The following is a 7469-nucleotide window of genomic DNA, read 5'->3' as shown; positions in this document are numbered from 1 at the left end:
GAAATGTGTTTGTTTAAGATATTCAAAATAATACCTGGTTTATTGGCTTATTGTAACTTGTTTGGATATAATTAAGAAGGGTCCTGCACCCTGATATTTGTTAACTTGACTTTTACCCACTTATGATTGTATTTGTAAACAGCATTAGTTAAGGCATTAGGTAACTGATATTAATCTTTGTTATTTTAGTAGTAAATGTAAACTATATTTAATGTGCTATATAAACGTTGACAGATCAATGAAGAAGATTAATGTAAATGCTGAAAAACTCCATTCTAATATAATACAAATATTTTATTGTGTGATTTTTCCCCCACCCCACTTTGTAATTTTAATCTGTAAAGGTGTAACTTCCATAAAACATTGCTTATTTTGAATTTATCCTTAGACGAGCTGACCGGAAACCCAGTGTCCATTCTCGCATCTGCAGCTGTCATTTTCCTGCAGGGGGAAAAAATGTCCCTGTTTTGTTTTTATCCACAAACGATGTTCCCACTGGACAAATTTGGAAAGATCATTCATACTCCCTGAGACAGGATAGCACTGATGTGCCTAAAAATGTTCAACCACCCATTGTAGCAACAATGCCATCTTTCCCTGTAGAGACCTGTTGTGTGAATTATCAGTTTTTGCAATTAGTATATAGTTTGTTTTCAGTTTACTTATTTTATGAAAATAAAGATGTTTACTACAACTCTTGCTTTAAGGTTTCTGTGGCTAAGTTATTAGAGCATTTTATTAACTGTGCAAAAGGTTGCGAGTTAAATTCTCAGAGAACATGCTGATATGTATAGCCTGAATGCACTGTAAGTCGCCTGTCTGACAAATACCAAAAATTAAATGTTAAACTATTGTATACTACTTGTATACTATTGTAACTACACTCCAGTCAGCTCACAGTAATGTGAATGTGAGATAAAATTTACTGCACTAGTTCTCACATTGGGGCTTGTGGATTACCAGGTAAAAATATATAGAAAATGTATATATGGTATATGGTTTATTCAGAGAACATATATGGTTTATTTATATTATATTATAATAAGCATTTGTTGATGCTATTGGACAATTCTCTTTAAATTCAACATATGTAATTATATACAACTATTATATAAAATGTTTGGAATTTAACTGTGTTATGCTTGTTCAGAGATTGTGTGTATAGTTATCTTAAATACATAGAACACTATTATAATATATTATATCTAATGTTATCCCCCCCTAATTTAGATAATCTTTAAAGTTTATTTGGGGCACAATGATAAGGCATAATAATCTTAATCACAAAGAAAATAATATTAAGGTTTATATGAAATAACAAAATAATAAACGAAAAATAAAACATTAACAAAAGATTTTAAAAATCTCAGAGAGTTACACATAAAAAAAAAAAAACAATAGGCAATATTCTCATGGAAAAGTGGGTAAGTGTTCATACACAGCTCAGATCATAATGAGCGAGCGTGTTTTTTAAAATAAAGTTTGAGGAAGCTTGATGATGACGTTGATCCGCGACCATGGTGTGCTGTAGTCCGTTTATAGCCTACCGTTAGCATTTTATATCTGACGGCTTTATTTACGCTTCAAAATTTATACATTTTGGAGTAATTTGAAAAGATTATCTTGATAGACAAAACGTGTAAGGGTCATAACTCTTTGTTGAACACCGATCTTATTTTTTGCGATTTTCCAAATGTCTATGGGAAAAATGCATGGCTTTTCGATCGAGGGAACCCATGCGCCGCTAACTTCCGGGTTGGCCTACAAAGTGACGTAGTATACATGCCAGACCAGCATGTGGCGCTGTAATTCTGCCACAGAGATACACTTTTTTTTAAACGGAGAAGAAGACATGGATTTGCTGATAAACCTTGCGCGTGGTACACAAACGAACATGGAACAATACATTTATTAATCCGTGTTAATGTTAGTTAATAAAAAATAAAATCGATCAGTGTTTGTTCATGTTTTTGTTGCTGTTACGTGAGGTGTTTGAATAGGGGCGAGACGTGGGCTGATGACGTATTTTCAGAATATTTACGGATTCGCTGTCCAGACGAAACAAAGGCGGCGTTTTCAAATATATCCACTCTGGGACCCAGTTTCAAAACATCAGTTCACTCTTCCAAAACGCCAGATCCGTGTGGACGAAAATGCCTATCCGCTAAAAAATTTGTGCGTCGAGGTGTTGGTGGTGGTAATGCATGGATAGAAATTTTATGCTGATCTATATGTGTGTGTATATATGTGTGTATTTATAGATCTATAGATTAATTGTAATTTGTGTTGTTCCATACTTATATGCTTTAAAAAAAAAGTACTATATGTCAATAAACTAATATATATATATATATATATATATATATATATATATATATATATATATATATATATATATATATATATATATATATATGGGCTGTTTGTTTTTCTTTTTTGTATTAGCATTTCATATATGAAATATGGACCATAACCTTCAATTCAAGCCTTGGAGTTATGATTGATGATCAGCTGACTTTCTCAGACCACATTGCTAAAACTGTCCGATCCTGCAGATTTGCTTTATTCAACATCAAGAAGATCAAGCCCTTTCTTTAGGAACATGCTGCACAACTCCTTGTTCAAGCTCTTGTTCTGTCCAGGCTGGACTATTGCAATGCTCTCTTGGCAGGTCTTCCAGCCAATTCTATCAAACCTTTACAATTAATTCAGAACGCAGCAGCAAGATTAATTTTTAATGAGCCAAAAAGAATACACGTCACACCTCTGTTTATCAATTTGCACTGGCTTCCAATAGCTGCTCGCATAAAATTCAAGGCATTGATGTTTGACTACAAAACTACCACTGGCTCTGCACCCATTTACCTAAATTTGTTACTTCAGACTTATGTGCCCTCTAGAAGCTTGCGTTCTGCAAGTGAACGTCGCTTGATTGTGTCATCCCAAAGAAGCACAAAGTCACCTTTTACGGAATTTTAAATTAAATGTTCCCTTCTGGTGGAATGAACTCCCCAACTCAATCCGAGCAGCTGAGTCCTTAGCCATCTTCAAGAATCGGCTTAAAACACATCTCTTCCATCTTTATTTGACCCTCTAACTTTAACACTCTCTATTCTAATTCTATTCTTTAAAAAAAATCTAACTACCTTTCTAATCTTTTTGTATTCTATTTTCTTTTCATTTATTATGCAATTTTATATATGTGTGTGTGTGTGGGTGGGTGTGGGTATGTGTAAAGACCTCTAACTAGCTTGCTCTATTCTTTTTTTTTATTCTATCTGTTTTCTTTTTATTTATTATTTTAGTTAAAATCCCATGCTACGTGTTCTGTGTTAACCTAACTGAGACTTGTTATAGCACTTATATATCATTGCTCTTTTTGTTGTTTTTGATTGCTTCCACTGTCTTCATTTGTAAGTCACTTTGGATAAAAGCGTCTGCTAAATGAATAAATGTAAATGTAATGTAAATATATAATATGCAGTGGTAGGCTAAATATTACTTTTGATTTCCAAACATTAATTTGGCCATTAATTGTAATAATCCAGTGAGATTTCTGTCTGACAGCAGGCAGTGCTCCACACATAGATCTGATCTGATCATCATCAGTCTGTCTGGAATGACATAAAAACTGAGAGAGAATAAATCCAGAAGAACTGTGACAACCATATGCTTCAAGAAACCTACTATTTAATTCAATAGCATGTGTCCTGAATAACATACGAGTGTAAAACCTGAATTGAAATGTTCATTTAGAAATCAGAAACAAAACACACCTTTAGAATTTGAAATAGAAGACTTTATTGATTTTTAAATAATTTATAACTTTGAATGTCATACTGGTTCAAAACAACTGCAGCACATTCCTCTAGGGGGCAGTAATACTAGAGACTCAATGGAAGACTGCACAAGCGACTTTTGAAAGTCAATAGCGTGACTTCTGCATCACTTTTGACATTGAAAACTACTGTACAATGTTCTATAAGAAATCTGTAACAAGACACAGTCTTTGTAGCTGAGATAGAAGACTGTATTTATTTGAAACTAAATGATGTATTCGTTTAATTTTCAATAGTATGAGTTATATTATAGTTCAGCGGCTAAAACCACCATCAAAATGATCTTCTAGGAGCCAGTAACAATACACACCCTTTGGATTTGAGAAAGAACACTGCATGCATTTTACATGAATTTCTTAACAGATGTGAATTTAGTTCAATAGCATGTGTCCTGAATAACAAATGAGAGTAAAACCTGCAAGGAAATGTTATTTTAGGCCCAGGTAACAAGACACAGTTGTTGAAGTTGAGATAAAAGGCTTTATTGATTTGAAATGAATGTACTGTATACGTTTGAATGTTAACCTCAGTCAAAACACCTGCAGTATCTTCCTCTAGGGGGCAGTAACACTAGAGACTTGTTGGAAGGCTTTGTATCGATTTTTGAAAGTCAATAGCTTGAATTCTGTATCACTTTTGACAATGAAAACTACTGCAAAATGTTCCATAAGAAATCTGTAACAAGACACAGCCTTTGAAGGTAAAATAGAAGACTGTATTTATTCGAAACTAAATTATGTGTTGGTTTCGGTTTCAATAGTATGTGCTCTATAATAGTTCTGCGGCTAAAACCACCATCATGGTGTTTGCCTAATCTGAAACAAGACATTGGGCACACAAAGGCTTGAAACATACACACACAATTATTACCTGGGAAAACAAAATAAAATTTACACACTGGAAAGAATAAAACTTAGGGTAATAACAATATTATAAAAAAAAAAAATAAAAATTATCAATCACAATCCCAAAAACTGTGTCCTATGACTAGGTCCTAAAACAACTGCTTTCAGTTGGTTTTACTATCATAAGTGATGCTGAACAACTCTGATGAGATTCAAATGTGTTAAAAAAATTTTTACACAATACATAGACTAATTGTTCATATCTAGAGGGTGTGTGTTGTTGCAGGCTCCTACAAGAAAGTTTAAGGTAGCCTTTATTTACACAACTAACCTGTAGCACATGACAAGTTATTGATATATTAAAAGAAACACGCTCATTGAAAACAACGTTTTTTTTTTTACTCACCATGAAATGCTGTGCATCCTTGTACTTCCTAGAATGACACATTAAAGTTGCATATACAGTTTACACAAAACTTTAGGGCAAAAACTGTTATGGGGACACAACAATTCTGACAATTCTCCCAAAGCCTCCTAAAGAGTGTGCGGTGTTACTTCCCCCAAAAGGAACATGTGGCGGTTTTTGCTCAGAGTTTGATATTCAAAATTCTTACATTCTCTAAAAATACACAGAGCACTCTATCTGAACTCTAAAGGGTGTGTTTTGTAACTGGCTTGGGGAACAACAATTTCAAGTTTGTTTTACTTCCAAGAGTGACGATGAAGACATGATATTGACATTTTTGAAACAAAAAAACCTTGCAAAGCCTTCTGAGGTGTGCTGTATGCTGCCCCTAGAGGAAGTTATTGCAATTGTTGAGACTGCGTTTGAAATTAAAACGTTTTATCAATTCAAAAATGCATATTTTTTCTTTCTGCCATTCTAACGGGTGTGTTGCTACTGGCTACAAGAACAAATTGGCTATTTCAAAGTGGTTCAAGTCACAGAATTATAGTAGAAAACAAGATATTGCTGTAGAAATGAATGCATCAATTCAAGCAAATAAAATGTAAGGAAATCTCAATTAAATACAAATTATCAAGTGTTTGTTTTGTTACTGCCTGCAAGAACAACATTTTCATGCATGTTTTACTGTCTCATTTAATTTAGGCTACCTGCTATTGAATCAAATGTAATCAATTGTCTTTTAAAGTTATATGACAATAAATTAACCATTCTATCTCAACTCCAAAGGCTGAGTGAAGTTACTGTATTCTAGAAGAATATTCAGATATTGTTTTCAGTAACAGAATGTATAGTGTATTCTTTATGAAGTCATACTTATTAGAATCATCCCCACTCCTGTAGGAGGCAGTATATCATAATGGTGCAAACAATGCACATATCAATTGAAATGTTAGAAGAATTGCCAATTGTTTCACACATGTTCAAACATGGGTAGATACAGAAAAGGGCAAAAACTAAGAAACAAAGACGTATGGAAAGATGCTGGTGGGAGGGAAGCTGCTGTGAGAGCATTCATTTCTTACAATATAAGTAAAAAGAAAAAAATCACTAAAGAAACATGGTCAAACCTTACCATTGATGTTTTTAAACAGAGCAATGAAAAACTCATCAAATGGCTAACGCTAATATGGAAAGGCAACAGGCAAGGTATACATACTGAAGTTCTTTGTAAAGGTAAGACATACTTAAATGTCTTTGGTACTGTTTTCATAATCATGAAAATACATTTTCCTAATTAATTCAGCTTATCTAAGTGTACTTGTCATGGCAGCTGTGTATTATACTGTAGTAATTTGGATTCAGGAACAAGGATGGTTTCAAATATGTTTTAGCATTTTTTGCCACTGAATGAAAAGATTGCTTAACTAAATGTTAAAATTAAATGTAGTCATGTTCTTGTGTGATTACATACAAATTTGTCATTACAAGTTATTATTACAAGATTCTTGCACTGGAAATGATGAGTATGTGTAATATGTGTAGCATGATGTCAGGTTCTGAAAAAATGACTAGGGGTATTAAACTTGGTTATGTTGAATTCTTGTACAGTGTTGGTAATGAGCACTTTGTGGGAAGAGATATATAGGGAAATGTTTAACTTGTTTATTTTCCCCATTTGTATGTTAATGTAAGTGTCTAATAAATTCCATTAATCAATTTCACAGCTTGACTGCATCTGAGCTATATGTTCTACAGAAGTAAACATGGCCCATTCTCAATTGTCTTTTCAGGCCAATAAATATCTCCGTAATGCACTAAGAGGCTTGTTTGATAGGCACATATTCCTATTTGGGTTATTCTAACTTGTAAGGCCTGTTGTTTTTTGAGTAATTAGCTCGTATGTGTTTGGTATTGTAGAACCACCAGTGTTTTATTTTTGGGTCACTTATTTTTAAACACAGTGCCTGACTTTGTTGTTTTTAGACATTATGTCCAAATTAATTGATCAAGAGTTACTTTTAGTGTCAGTTTATAATATGAAGGGTTCAAGGCTGTATGCAAGCAGACCATTTCAGAGCAGAAACTTGTCTTACTGTAAAGATACAAGAAGGGAACAAAATTCTCAAACCTGATATTTACTGCATGCACATAATACTTACCTACGTGGCTCCAAAAAAAAAGAAAAAAAAAAAAAGGTTCTTTAACCCTTTAGGCGCCAGAGGTTTTTTCCTAAAACGTTCGATTTTGACATCTTAATTTCAAAAGGCTATATCTTAAAATTTATAAAAGATAGAGACTTTCTGTAAATTATAAAAATATTAAGGATGACCCAATGTTTATGTAGGGATTTTATTTTCCCATCTAATTTGCATACTA

This window comes from Carassius auratus, unplaced genomic scaffold (genome assembly GCF_003368295.1).
Source record: "Carassius auratus strain Wakin unplaced genomic scaffold, ASM336829v1 scaf_tig00215211, whole genome shotgun sequence".
In the NCBI taxonomy this organism is placed as follows: Eukaryota; Metazoa; Chordata; class Actinopteri; order Cypriniformes; family Cyprinidae; genus Carassius; species Carassius auratus.
This window is presented reverse-complemented; position numbering follows the sequence as displayed.